Source organism: Pristis pectinata, chromosome 4 (assembly GCF_009764475.1).
Source record: "Pristis pectinata isolate sPriPec2 chromosome 4, sPriPec2.1.pri, whole genome shotgun sequence".
NCBI classification, from domain to species: Eukaryota; Metazoa; Chordata; class Chondrichthyes; order Rhinopristiformes; family Pristidae; genus Pristis; species Pristis pectinata.
Window position 1 is genome coordinate 17,528,295 of NC_067408.1, and position 15,643 is coordinate 17,543,937.

Below are 15,643 nucleotides of genomic sequence, written 5' to 3' on the forward strand. Positions count from 1 at the left end.
CTAAAATACAGTGCACAGGAAGGATTTATTTCCCTTAGCAGTGGAGTCAAAATCCAGGGGACAAAGATTTACAGTAATTGGTAAAAGGATTAAGGGGAAGATGAGGAATTTTGTTTTTACCCGGAGGGTGTTTGGTCTCTGGAACTCACTGCCTGAAAGATTGATAGAGGCAGAAAACCCTCATTGTATTTCAAAGGATTTGAATGTGACCTGCAGGGCCTTGGACTCAGTGTTGGAAGTCAGAATTAGGCTGGACTGCTCTTTTTTGACTGGTATAGACGTGATGGACCAAATGGCCTCCTATGTTGTAAATTTCCTTTGGTTCTATAATTTATGCATATGCATATAATGTATCCAGTTAAACAGTATGTGCCACAGAAGGAAGCCATTCTGTGCATGAAGCCTGGGTCAGCTCCTTCATCCAATTAATTCCACTTCCTGGCAGTTTCCTTCCAGCCTTATAATTTTCTAGTATTTTCTAGCATTCCATATCGAAAGGTACCAATGGTCTGCTTCCAATGTTCTTTTTTGTTGTCCATAGCAAACATTATAACCAGCTACACTTAAAAGAATTCACAAGCCCTCTGGTTCCTTTGCTAATTATTTTAAATCTCTGTCCTCCACTTACAGTTCATCCATTCCATGGTAACAATTTCTAATTTATTTCGTCAATAACTTTTTAAACAATTGTTGGTCTAATTCAGCACGGATAATCCAACAATAATTTCAGATATCTCTAATCAGCTGGAGTGATTGAGATAGAGTTTAGCCATAGGGCTCTTTCTGGAAGTTTGATTGCTTATTTTAAGTTGGTCATAAATATCTGAACATAGATGTTTCTTTTTGAGAGACTTTCAGTTACAGAACTGCAACTGTCATACCAATCTACCTTTACCAAAGAGCAGACTAGAATTAACGAGTAATTCACCTTGATGATTGAGTTGACGCTTCTGCTGTACATTCTATGAAACAAAATCATGAATCTATTGGTGAAGAATAGCTTTATAGTTTTTTTACACATCATTCATGTCGGACATCTTTCCCAGGTTTGTTCAAACCTCCTGTTTTGGATAGATAACTGCTTCACTTACTTTTAAACAACAGTACCACCATTCTGTACAATGGAGCTTGAGATGGATGCCGTCTAAAGTGATTTATTGTTGTCTAAGGGCAGCTATAGTGGTAAAATAAAAAGAAAAGAAAGATTATTCAGACACAGGGGGAAAGGTCGACCATGAAAGAAATAAGCTGACCAGGCTGGTAGTGCAGGAGATCCTTGACCCACCTAAAGTCTCTCATCTGCAAAATGATTCTGGTAAATCCCTACTGCTCCCTTTCTTGGAACTTCATTTCTTTCTAAGATGGGATGACCAAAATTGGATGCAATACTCCAGTTGTGCCCTGAGCAATATTTTTTGAAAGCTTGACACAACCACCCCACTGTTGTGCTTTATGTCCCTGTTTAAAAAAACCTGGGATCCCATACGCTAAACAACTGACTTCTAAACATGTTCTGCTGGAGGAACTTAACAGGTCGATCCACTGAGTTCTTCCTCTGAGTTGCTCCAGATTCTAGCATCTCAAGTCTCTTGTGTCTCTAAACATGTTCTGCCACTTTCAAAGGTTTACACTCATGGATAACCAAGTCTTTATGTTTCTGCATGCTTTTTCAAGCTGTGACATTTAGTCTATATTGTCTTTGCTAGTTCTATACACTTCTGTGTTAAGTTTCATCTATTCTTTCAGCCAGCCAAACTATGTTGTCCTGCAGTCACCTCATTGCTAATCACAGTAATGTGTTTGTATTTGGTGTTGATATTGGTTTATTATTGTCACTTGTACAGGGTACAGCGAAAAATTTGTATGATTTATTTACTTATTTGACTTTTTATCCTGCACACCTATATGCAAATCATCAATATTTATCAAAACAGCAGTAGTCCCAGCACTGAACTCAAGGACACCAGTCTCTAATCTAAAAGATAGTCACAAATCTCTGCTTTCTGCTTAAGAACCAGTTTTTTTCCTCCTAACTTCCACTGCCCCTTTTATTCAAAGAGCATTAATTTTGTGAATAAGTGGCCTTTTAAAATCCATGCAAACAACATCTACTGTATTCCCTCCAAAAACTTTCTTTGCTGCATCATCAAAAGATTGTTAGTTCAGTTAAATATTTCTTATCTTTTACAAATCTATGCTGGTTCTCCTTTATTAACCCAAACTTCTCCAAGTACTTTTTTTTTCTTCTTGATATTGTTTCTAAAAGCTTCCCCTCCACCAAAGTTAAACTCACTAGTCCGTAGTCACTGGGCATGCTGTCGCATCCTTTCTTTAGTTTAACATTTGCCATTCTCTACTCCTCTGGCGCCTCCTCTGTTTCTATGGTGGATTGGAATACTGTGGCAAGCTCTTTTCCAATCTCACAGCTTTGGACGCATCCCATCTGGACCAGGTGACTAATAATATGAGGCACCGCCTTGTATTCGAAGAACTCAATAAGTATTGCAGACTTGCTTTGCGCCACATGCATAAATTATTACTTGATTCCTGATTGACCCCACCTTCCTACTATTTTGTGCTTACTGTTTACATGTTGATAGGAGACATTTTGGTTCCCTTTTATTTGAAACTGCTGCTATTCTGTTTTATTTTCATCCCTTTCTTGCTTTCACTCCAGTTCGATGGTTTCTGTGATGATTGAAATGCAGTTGGTGTTCAGTGAGTTGGTGAGTTGTTCGGGATGTTGCAACTTTGTATTTGGCCTCTGTTTGCTTTTTGTAATGGAGACTTGATGTGCTTAGAACATTTTCCAGATGTCCCTCCTCCATCTTGAACAGTTAGAAGCCAGGGATTCCTATGAGTTGGTGAGGTTATTACATTTTATTCAAGAAGACCTTGAGATTGACCTTGAAGCATTTCCCCTGTCCCTCGGGAAATCTTTTTTGGTGTTGAGTCCATGAGTATTCTTGTATCTGCAATGTGGTGTCAGATATGAGGATGTAGATTGGATTGAACTCAACCATTAGAGCTGGTTGAGTGTAGTCAGAGCCTTAATGCTGGGGATGATGCCTGGGGGAGGATGCTGACATACGTTCATTCATCCTGACCATCCTGTTTTCCTTTTCACCTTCTATTTCAGCTTAATGTATTCAGCCTAATTTTATGACAGCCTCCCATTTGTTATCCTGAGAAGTTACCACCTCCTGGAATGTATGATTCAGGAAAGCCTTGGCCTCCCCTATGCTTCACAGGTTTGAGCTCGAGCAGTGAAGGCATTTCTGACGAACAAACTTCCCCAGGACACATTGAAGCATCCTGAATTTTCCATGTGGTTCAGAAATTACAGGCTGTTGGCTTCAGCTACCCAGTTATGATCCAAGAAAACTTGTATTCCTATTTCCTGTTTATACATGCTTATTATTAATTTGCTACACCGGTTGAACCCCTCATTCTTATATTTTTACCTTATCTTAAATTAGAAAGTTTAAATAATATATAAATAAATAGGAAAAAGAATTGTATATATAGTATTTTAAACAGACATTACAGCATTCTTTTAATTTAATCCCATGTATTTAATTTCTGTGTGAGCTTGGAACTTGTTTAATTAACCAGCCTGTTCTCCCATGACGTCACAAATTTTTGTTTCAGTTTTTCATATCCAGTATTGCTGTAGTTGGTGGTGTTTTCCTTTTATTTCCACTCTCCTGTCACCAATGTTCCATGTCACTGAAGGCTCCAGCAGTGAAGGCTTGGACCTCATTTTATCCTCTCCAAGTCAATAGTATCTCCCCCTTGATCGATTCCCCTGCCGTTGATGCTTCAGGTCATTGAAGGCCCTTGACATTAGGCTTCAATTTACCCTCTCCCAGTCAGCAGCGAGTGAACCTACGTCTGCTACCCACCACTCCTGAAAGGCAATTTTTCTTGATCAAACTGGTCCTAAGGTTTTTGTTGATACCAGATGCAGTGCATGTGATGCGTGTGTGGAATTCCAAAAGGTGCTTGATGAAGTGCTGCAGGATATGCTTTAAGGCACAACTGGAAACTATGGACGAGGTGACAGCATGGTTATGAATTGACTTTCAGACATATTATCAATGTGTTTTGAACTGGAGGAATGTTTCCAAAGATTGGTACTTTTCACACTAATTAATTATCTGGAGTGCACAGACTAAAGTTTAAAAAATTGCAGGAGGAGGGAAGTGCGGTAAACTTTGAGAAAAACAGGAATGTATTTCAAGGGATATGGATAGGATGGTGGAATGGTTGGACATATGGCAAATGAAATATAATACAGTAAATTCATTTTGGTGGGAATGATGAGGACAGGCAGTATATTATCAAAATGTACAATCCTTAATATGGATGCAGGAATCAAGTGATAAATGAACATATATCTTTGAAGGTGGTAAAACAGGTTGATATGGAATAAAAGAACATCCAAAGGATAGCAGGGGCTTTCTGCCTGAAACAGTGGTGGAGATAAACAACCTTGTCACGTTTACAAGGGGCCTTGGAGGAGCACTTGAAAATCTGTAACATATAAAGCTGCAAGTTAGGACTGAGACATAGTGGGCCGAAAGGCTTCCTTCTATGCCATCAATTTCTATGATGCTATTACATTTAGGTTTTATATATAAATAAATAAATTTGCAGGTACAGAAGCAAAGAAGTTATGATGAACCTCAATAAAACATTGGTCTGGGCACAACTGACGTATGGCATCCATTTCTTTGCACTTTATGAGGGATGTGAAAGTGTTAGAGAGGTTGAAGAAAAGATTTACTACATTGGTTTCTGGGATTTCAAGTATATGGATAGACTGAAAAAAAGTAGTTCTCGATGGACAGAAGGATGAAGAGAGATTTGATGCAAGTGTTACAAGTCATGAATTGCCTCAATGGGGTAAATAAAGGACAAGAAAAGATGTTTTGTAAAAGAGCTAAATAAGACAACAGAAAATAAAATTGATGCGTAGATGAATTAGATGAGTTTTGATCTGGAATTCACTGTGTGTAAAGGAAGGGATGGAAGCAGATTTATTCCCATTGTTCAGACAGGAACTGGATGAAGCACATACTGGAAAAAATAAATGACAAGTCCATGGAGGTAAAGCAAAAGAACAGGACAAAACTGAATCGCTTTCATAATAAGCGAACATGGGCTTAATGGGCTGAATGACCTTTTTCTCTTTTTTGACTGATACAATGTTTTTTAAGCTTGCTTGATGAGAGTACAATCAACTGGGCCACAGCTGACATAAAACCTTAACAATATTATTTCCTTTAAATCTCTTTGTAGATATATATCAAAGTGCAAGTTGTTGCTGTACCATGTATGTAACTTTGGATATGTTGAATACTTTCTATCAAGAGATGATATCAGAAGGGGAATTCCCTAGGCCTTGAAATTCCTCGGTATGTCAACAGTCGATCCTTAATTGGAAAATCTCTTGGAATAATGAAACCTATGTCAGAACTAGCATATTACCTACCTCACTGAAAACAAGGATTTTGAAATATTAATAAAAGCTTTTGAAGAGTAGGGTCAGAAAAGCTACATTGCCAAGTCGGTTGGTGTTACAACTTGACAACAATTAGGGAATGGAAAAACAGATGTTTCCAATCGCATTAACCTGTATGGTGAAGACACATCAATTCATGACCAAAGGTGGCCCACAGATACAAAATCATTATTGCCCTTGCTGCTTTCCAACAGTAAATGTAAGCAGGCAGTTTATTTGAAATACAGAATTGACTGTGGTACACAGTGCCTTGGATCCCAGCTGCAGAAATGCATAGCTTCATGTTACAGTGGGAGTCTATCAATAAAGCTATAGATTACTTTGGGCCAATATTACCAAATGAGATAAACAAATTTATGAATTACAGTTTCTACATTGCATATTTGGATCTATAAGATCTCCCAAGTTAACTCAATTTGCAATGCTAACAGCCTTTAGTGAGAGGAGACGTGCCCATTAATGAGGCTTTAAATCCTCCCAGGTGCTCGGTTAAAATTCTCTTCTGATATTATTACATCTCCAATGGTTCAGTCGTTAAAGGTGATGTTCACCTGATAATACAGGTCACAAGATTTCCATGTTCAATTCTTGGCTCCAGCTGAAGTAATTAATCTTCACTAGAGTGGTGTTCAAAGCATCACAATTACATTCTGCAAACTTGGGCTGGAGAGGGAAACGTGAGTTTAAGTTCAACCTGGATCATTACCTGGTTAGAGCTGCTGCCCTTGAAACTCCTCTCAAATAATGTTGTTTCTCCCCCAACGCTGAGGTATAAAATGCTATTAAGTTTTTGATATTCAATAACACCATCTGAAAACCAATGCTGTTGTGCTCTCTCATGTTGTGCCTCTTAGTTTTAGAAACGGCCGCAATTTAGACTTGTAGTTGAGAGCTCATCAGACAGATCTTAAAAGGCCCAAACGCACAACATCACCAGCATTCTTCCAGCAAATGGAGAGTGCAGATCTCTTGTAGACAGCAGTGCCAGTGGTTCCTGAGGACAGGGAACATGCTCCCAGGTGTACCAAGAGGAACTTTCAGAGGATGGTATGTCACATCAAACTCAGGAGGGATGTCTTTTGTTTCGGGGAGCACTGAATCTCCAGGACCACAGCCAGATGCCTCTGGCAGGTGTGCAGGGAGGTCTCTGCAAGGACAAGGGTGCAGCCTACAAGTTGGAGAAGTCTGAAATGCCAGAGAATGCCCACAGCCAGTCTCCTCCTCTGAGCTGATGGAGAAATAGCTAAACTACGTACATAATTTGTTGAAAGTGGTTAAGATGCCTACAGGATACTTTGTCCTAAAATGCAATAACAAAGAAATCATGGCGAACAATTGAGAAAGAAACACTGGTCCAGCCACAGTTGGAGTATTGTGTTCAGTTCTGAATGCCACACATTAGGAAGGATTTGGTGAGATTGCAAAGAGTTTTACTAAAATGATTCCAGAGGGAAGAGACTTGAGTTATGTGGATAGACTGGAGAATCTGTGGTTCCGTTTGGGACAGAGGAGTTTATGAAAAAACATGACAGAGGTGTATGGGCAGGCTACATAGAAATAAACTATTCTTGTTGGCAGAGTTGTCAAGGGCAAGGCGACATTACAAGGAAGGTGTTTGACAAAAGAATCAAAGGTGACATGAGGGAAAACCTTCTGCTGCATCGGGTATTTAGGATCTGGAATGCATTCGAAAGGGCATCCGTGAAAGCAGAATCAGTTCTCGCATTCAAAAGGAAGCTGGATAAGTATCTGAAAGGAAAGAATTTGCAGCATTATGAGGAAAGAGCAGGGCAGTGGGACCAGTTGAATTACTTTCACATAGAGGTGGCATGGACTTAATGGGTTGAATGGCTTCCTTCCATTCTGTAATATTGATTCTACGAAGTCAGGTGTTGCACAGAGAAGTGTGGATATTGTTTGTCAGTAGTATTTTGATACAGGTGTGATATCCCCAATGACAGATACTGTTCCATTTCGGCTCCCAACTGAAAACAAAATACTTGAGCAACATGACAGGCAAAGAAATCCAATCCTCTAGAATCTGCTTTCTGGAAAAAGTAAACAGTGGAGAGAGAACAAAGGAGAAAAGTGATCATGAACCAGTACATTTTTTTTACAATCTGTAGGATCCAGCATGTCACCTTGTCATAAAGTCCTAAGTTGTCACTTGATATTGCTGAACAGTGTAAATAATGGTGGCGTACCAGTATCTTTTTTCGATATGTTGATACTGCCATGTTGATCACAGTGGTAGAATGTTGCAGTGAAAGTGCAAAGTTTATTCTTCAGCTAAGAAAGGACATTGTCACTGTGCTTTTTATTGTATTCACTGATCATAACCACATTGGGGTCTTCATGTGCTTCCCATATTCAGCAGAATGGATTCCTGATTCATGAGGAGAGGCTCAGTGAAGTCCAGCTTTTCCTTCCAGGTTCTGGCACTGCAGAAGGAAAAACAGATTTGTAAAATAGCACTGATCCTGGTGGGTCTTCTCTGATACTGATTCATGTCTGATGGGCTCTGTTGACAAGCAAGCCCCTGTAGAACATCAAGATCCACTTACATCATCAGAACCCATTCTGCATCTATCAGTAGCTTACCCACTGTTTTTCCAGTTTTGGTTTAGGAGGAACAATGTACATTAAGCGCTCAAGCATTTAACTTAGCACATCAGCTTCTCTTCCTCCCGCTACCCCCACCCCTTCTGCTGGGCAAGCAGATAAAATCATTGAATGTGCTGTAGCCACAACAACATTCCTGTGGTTGTTACATTATTATACTTCTTTGCACACAGAAATTCTGCACATTATCAATATGCTTCAACTTCAATATCAGTTGACATACAAGCACAATTTCCATTAATTGCCTTTGTGTAAGCATCTGGGCACTGGGCACCTAAACACAGAAACAGGATACTGCTGTGAGCCAGACTAATGTCATTCACTTGACCTCCATGTGTGAGTTTATGGAACCAATGTCACAGGCTGATTTATTTTTCAAAATAAACACAAGTCTTTTCTGTATGATGTGATTTCTGTTGGTTAACGTGTTTCAATTTCTACACACAAGTCTATGCATTGTATCTTCTATAGGATAATCGGATTATTGGAAAAATTAACACTCATGGGAATAGCCTTGTGATTGAAAAGAAAGCTCATGTTATTAAAGTTGAAAATTGAATAATAATTTGGATAGATAATAGAAAAGAAAAGGGTATTTTTCAGTAGTTATAGTTACAAATTCCCAATCCCTCAAGGATCAGTCTGAGAATTAATGCATCAGTAACCTAATGTAAGTAATGATGTCCAAGTTAGAGGACAGCAGGTATTATTAATAGGATGAAATCTGCAGCCAGGACAGTGACAATATTGAAAAAAGTCTGCTGTACCTCAGCAGTTTCATTGCTTGTATCCACTGTAAAATGTGAAGGTCTTGGCCACTTTCCCTTGTATGAGGTATAAGGATCCTTGCTTAGAAATTCATCAGCACTTCTAAAGGCATGTTAATAACTCTGCTGCATTCCCATGAGCATGAACAAAGGATCTAGCATCTGAAACGTTAATTGTTTCTCTTTCCACAGATGCTGGTTGACCTGCTGAGTGTTTCCAGCACTTACTGGTTGACAAGGTAGACGTTGTTCCCCCTTGAGGGAATCCAGAACTAAAGGGCATGGTTTCAGAATAAGAGGTTAGCCATTTAATGGGGCAATACAAAAGATTTTTTTTCTTCTCAGAGAGTCATAAATGTTTGGAATTTCCTGTCCCACGGAGCTGTGGAGATTGAATCATTAGATATATTCAAGGCTGAGATTGCTGGATTTTTGGATTATTGGGGAATCAAGGGCTATGGGGAGCAGGCTGGATGGTGAAATTTAGGCCAAGATCATATCAACCATGATACTGAATAGTGGATCAGACTTGATGGGCAATGTCTACCCCTACTCCTGTTCCTAATGTACTTCTGAATGGAATTTAGTAAAAACAGCATGAATTTTGTATACAGTATTCTACATAAGCAGTGAAAACTGTTGCAAATGGCACCAAGGGTTTTAAATATCTGATTTTTTTTAGGAGATCTGAATTGAAAAAAATTATACGAAAAGATTAAACAGTGTCTCATGACAAAAACACCAGTTAAAAACAGAATATTTTTACAAAAGGCTGACAACACTGGAATAAAAACAGAAAATGCAGGAAATCCAGTTACATGACCTGCTAGGTATTTCCACCATTTTCCTTTTTTTCCCCTAATTTCCAACATATGTAATTTTCTACTTTTACATTTTTGAAGGCACTGAGTCAGGCATTTGGCACACATGTTATTGGTTTCCCTAATCAAATTGCACTGTTGAATGGAATCATAGGAATACGCCTTTTAATTAATTATAATTCAATATATTCCATTATACCTAGAAATTCACTGTTAAATCTGCAGTGAAATAAAATCTATCACATTCTTGAGCCTGCCAAAGATCTGTTACTGTTTTTAAAGGCCTACAATAATCAATGACATTTAAAATCAGTTAAAAAAAAATTTGTTTAAAAATGTAATTAAAAATAATTTATTTAAAAACATATTAAGCTATAAAAACAAATCGACAGAAAAATAAACAAAATAACTTTACGAAGCTTACCTTATAAATGGAGCTTGGTGATGACACTGGAGTAAAACTATACGTACAAGCCAGATACAAAGTGTATCCCACCTCTCAGCTCAGCAGGTAATGAAACACCTCTGGGTTCAATGGCGTGTCCAGTGGTGAAACAAGGCATCAGGTGCTCCCATATCTGGCCTCCACAGTAACTGTACTTACTGGGTTACCATTGTAGTGTAGGAAACACGGCAATGAACTTACAGAGTTCAATCCCACAAACATCTATGTGTTGCAACCACAGTAAAAAAAAAATAATCACTATTTCCCACATCACTGCAGTTAATGTTGGAATAACAGAAAAAAAATCAAAAACAAGAGCTCAGCAGGTTAAGGCAGATGAAGAAAATTCCAGGTTCAGTTCCGACTGTAACAGTGAAAGTACCCACTTCCCCAGTATTCTGCTCCCACGCACACATTCACCTGTCCACCCAGGTTTCTTCTCCCTTTGTTTACCTTTCCCATCCCCTGCCTGGTTCTATCTGTCCATTCCCACCCTCCCCCCTCCACCTGGTTCCACCTAACACCTATCAGCCTCTGTCCCACCCCTGCCTCATACTACTATATTACTGGCAATCTTTCCTCTTCCCTCTCAGTCCTGATACAGAGTATCAACCCGAAACGTCGACATACACCTTTTGCCTCCACAGATGCTGCTTGACCTGCTGAGTTCTTCCAGTGTTGTGTTTATTTTTTCCAGATTCCAACATCTGCAGTCTCTTTCTGAGAGTTAAAGTTGCGTGCCTAATTAAGATACTAAGTTTCCCAAGTATTATAAACACAATTAAAAGATGTTTAAAAAGTTCCCCTTTTTAGAGGAGGCCTAAATTTTAAAAATCCAATAAAATTGAAGGAAAAGAAAAATAATAAATGACATTATTTCCTGCATGAATGGTATATTGTTCTGAGGGAGATGATTATAACCGTGAATGCATATCCACATTGGGAAAAAAAAATTTCGTATTTCTCTCTCTGAAGTTGGAAAAGCCGGTCAGGGGGAAAGAGCTACACTCAGAATGTTTGTCTCATCAAGGCAGTGAATGTTAACAATGTGAGTAGGAGGCACTTCCAATGACAGTCATCCAATGTGCCCATGTAACGCTCCTGTCTTCAGCCACAGAATAAAGCTTTCTCTACTGCAGAAGAATTGTGCTTTGGTTGCAGTTAAAGCAAAATCTTTTCCTTTTTTGTCCCCTTCCCAGTGATCTCTGTAAACTCCTGAATGAAATTTTGAATTTGCAAATGGTGGGCAACTTGGAATTTTTCTCTAACCCTCATGATTATAAATCAACACCCATGTTCATTTTTACATTGGGCTATGGTTTATCTCCTGAAAATAACCTCTTTGTTGTTCTGTGCCAACAAGGACAGCCTTAAAGGGGTAACTAATCAGGGCTGTTTTGTGCTGTGGACTTTTGTGACAGAACAGTAAAGATTACCCTGGCTTTTCCCAGGTCAGTAACTACCTGTCACTTGGAGAAGAATTATTTCAAGCAAACACCTTTGAACGCAACCCATCAGGCAGTGGTCAGCATGGAACGTCCTACAGACACTGTGGGACAGGGACTCTATGGAGACTGTGGGATGGTTCCCTGAGCAAACTGTTCAAATCTTCTAGCAGATTTCCTCATCACCATTACTCATCAACAAGCATTCAGACCTCGCTTGGATGGCAGTGAGAGAGGCCCTCACAGTCAGGTTCTTTCTGCACGGACGAAATATCATTCCCAACGCATGCCGCCCTTGGGAAACTTGTTGGCCTTTCAGCACAATGAGATGTCCCGAAGGGAATGTTGCCAACTAGCACATTCTGGGCTGCAGGAGTACATGCTGAGGGAGGGACTGAAGCTCGGTGCAGCCAATGCTAAGGCTCTGTGGGGAAGGACCACAATCGAGGCTCCTTCTGCTACCGCACATAGTGGGGCGGAGCCGAGTGGGGAATCCCCTCAGATGTTGAAATGGTGTATCACCCAAGAGGGCCACAAAAGTGGCAATGATGCTATGGTTTGAATAAAACAAGTTAACGCTACTGAAATGTATTGACCATGAAGGTAAAGGTTTTGCACTGTTTCTTCTTTTGTATAAACTTTTTATGATGAATGGAGTTATGGAGAAAGTGGTCCCTAAAGAAAGCAGAAAGATGGGGAGAGGGGAAGTAGTGGAATGTGACCAGTGGTGGGATCCTGTTGACAATTGATGCTGTCCTGAATGTGTAGGCCAGTGGTGTGTCAGGACTTTTTTTCTGCATATTCCGGTATCCACAGTCTCTTGTGTCTGGTCCAGAGTTAGTGTTCTGCTTTCTCCAGGGACCACTTTCTCCACGGTTCCCCAGTCTGCTCATCCCTTCCCACCCACCTCTCCCCATCCCCTGGCACTTTCCCCTGCAACCATAGGAGGTGCAACATGCAACCCTCCACAACCTCACTCAACACCATCTAGGGACCTGAACATCCTGAGTAGGCGAGGCTGAGATTCACATGCACCTCTTCCAGCCTCATCTGTTGCATTCGGTGCTCCCGACGTGGCCCCTACTATATCGGCAAGACAAAGCATAGACCAAGCAATCATTTTGCTTAGAGCACTAGCGCTCTGAATGCAATAGCCATCTTGAGCTTCCAGTTACATGTCATTTTAACTTTCCTTCCCATTCCCACATTGACCGATCTATCCTTGGCCTTCTCCACTGCTATGGTGAGGTCAAACAAACAAGAACAGCACCTGATATTCCATTTGGGTAACCAGCAAACTAATAATATAACTATCACATTTTCCAATTTCAGATACTCCACACTCCCTGTATCCTTCACCCATTCTCATTGGTTCATCCGGGATCTCACCCCTTTGTTCATTTTTCCCTCCCCAACCCGACCCACATTCTCCCCCACCTCCCGACTTTATCTAGTTCCATTTATCACCTTCCTGCCTCTCTCTACCTTCCCCCCAACCTCCACCTCCTTCTAACATCCACACCCCAAACCCCCAACCCCCACCGCCCAAACACCACCCTACAACCACCTCTAATACCTAAATCACCCTAATGCCACCCGCCAATCCCCCACCCCCACCTCACACCAAACCCCACCCCCACCCCCCAACCACTTCTAACCCCAAACCCCCTTAACCACACCAAAATCCCTAATCCAAACCCCAACCCCTCTAAACCTCTCCACCCCCACCCCCTCTAAACCCCACCCCTCAAGCTGCCCCAAACCCTCTAACCCCCTAACACACCTTAACCCCCACCCCACCCCCAAACTATCATGCATCTAACCTCCCTTACCCCCACCCCCTCTAACGCTCCCAAACCACACTGCCTCTAACTGCCACTGCAACTAATCCCCCTACCTTCCCACCCCTTCTATCCCACCTAACCACCACCCCCTCTAACCCACACCATCTCTAACCCCCACCAACCCACCAAACCCACTCAATCCCTAACCCCCACCCCCTCAAACCCCCTAAGACCCATCCCCTCTAACCCCCACCCCTCTAACCCCCTAACACCCATCCCCTCTAACCCCTTCCCCTCTAACCCCTACCTCCTCTAACCCCTTCCAACCCTCACCTCTTCCAATCCCCCCTTCCAATCCCCTAACCCGTTCCAACCCCCACTCCTTCCAACCTCCACCCATTCCAACCCCCCAAACTCCCACCCCTTCCAACCTCCACCCTATCCAACCCCCACCCCATATAACCACCTGAACCCTCACCCTTTCTAACTCCACCCTGTATAACCCCTATCCCCCACCTCTTACAACCCCCACCCTGTATAACCCCTAGCCCCCACTCCCTCTAACACCCCAACAGCACCCCCACCTGCCCTAACCACCACTCCCCCAAGCCCCCAACACTTACCCTCCGAACCCTAACCCTAACTCCCTAAGCCCCCAAACCCCCTCCCACTCTAACCACCACCCCCTAACCTCCCCCCCCCCCCCATGAAAGATCATGGAAGAGAAGCAAGCAGCCAGGAAACTCTTTGGATTTGCCGTAGCTAAAATTTAGTTTTATCCAAATCGTGCTCTCAAAACGTTGCTCTTGCCCTCTCCACTGGCAAGCCAAGGTGAACAGAATGGGGTTAAAATGGTATCAAATCAGACCCTTTGAATAACAGTGCAAAGGCGACAATCTGCCATTGCCCTTCACTGACTCCTGCTGGCTGTATAAATGTTTTGGATTAGCAGCCCAGGGCTGACTGGAATGAAGTGTTGTCGAAGCTCAATGCACATGAGGCTCTTACAGCAAGTAGACAAGGGGAATTATCAGGCTGCTCTTGAATTTTGAATTACGGTCCCTGAAGTGAAAGTCTGATGTTAAAACCATCCAGCCCCTATCATTAAGCCAATTATAAATATTGAGGGTAAGAGAGTAAGAGACAGGGATGCTGCTGAAATGTTGTTTCAAAGGTTGAAATCACAGGAATGTTAATAGATTGCTAAGAGGCTTAACATATTGGGGAGGATTTAAGAAGTTAATGAGAGAAACTAAATATGCCCAATAAATATAAATTAGCAATCAAATTAGACCTTTGTGATTACTATTGTGGCACAGTGATGCTGGGAATATGTTGAAGATCATTGGGTGAGAATGAACAGGCATAATTGGAATTGTTTCAGCATTGAGGGCTGGTAAGGAAGGGGTTAGATAGAAACTAGGAATTGCTTTCAGATATATTGCAAATGTTTTGGATTAGCTTCAATCACCTACAAGAATGCAAAACTGACTGAGTTTATTGTTTAACTATGTGTCACTGAATTTGTAGGGAAAGAACTCATCAAAGACTGGAGATCTGGTAGTTTGGAAAATGCACAGGGAGCAATTGAAAGTGACCTTGTTCATCAATATTTTGTGAATGTTCAACTTTTGACAGAACAGAATTTTCATTTCCAAAGGAATTCAATTGGGAGTTGTTTCAAGTAAATGGTTGGAGGCTCTTGCTGAAAATCAAAGCCTTTCTGCAAGGTGAAATGCATTCCTCCCACTGGTTAAACAGAAGGAAGCTACTTGTAAATACTAAATTAAATTGTTTGAAATGGACAATACAATCCTTGAAAAGTCATCAGGAGAGTGGGATTCTCATGGAACCCCAATGCTGGGAATTACCCTTTTTCCCTGTGGAAATTTGTTTTTCAACACTGCCGTTGATCAACATTGGCTATGGCATCTTCTGCCCTATTATCTGTGCCATTCAGGTGTCCTTCTCATAGAGTCCAACTGAATAGCTTAATCTTGGACAGATTTCCAAGCTCTAAGACTGGGATTCTGCCCCTGTGTCTGTACTGGGTTAAACCTGGTGCAGACATTGCAGTCACAAGTCCAGAGGATGGAAGGAATTGGCTCCTGGGCAAAAGGTAAATAGTTGTGTCTTTGTTAATTTTAATTACTTTCAACAATGTTTAGTACAAGGATGTTTCTTGCTTTTTTTTTGTTGCATAAATAAATTTTTAGTACCTTTTTAAATTTT

The 15,643-nt window shown here is 41.1% G+C and overlaps 1 long non-coding RNA gene across 1 annotated transcript in view; it reads left to right on the top strand.

Annotated features, from left to right (window-relative positions):
* LOC127569709 (uncharacterized) overlaps window positions 1-15,643 on the top strand; it is a 424,238-nt gene that overhangs the window by 229,542 nt on the left and 179,053 nt on the right. The gene's annotated exons all lie outside the window — the stretch shown is intronic.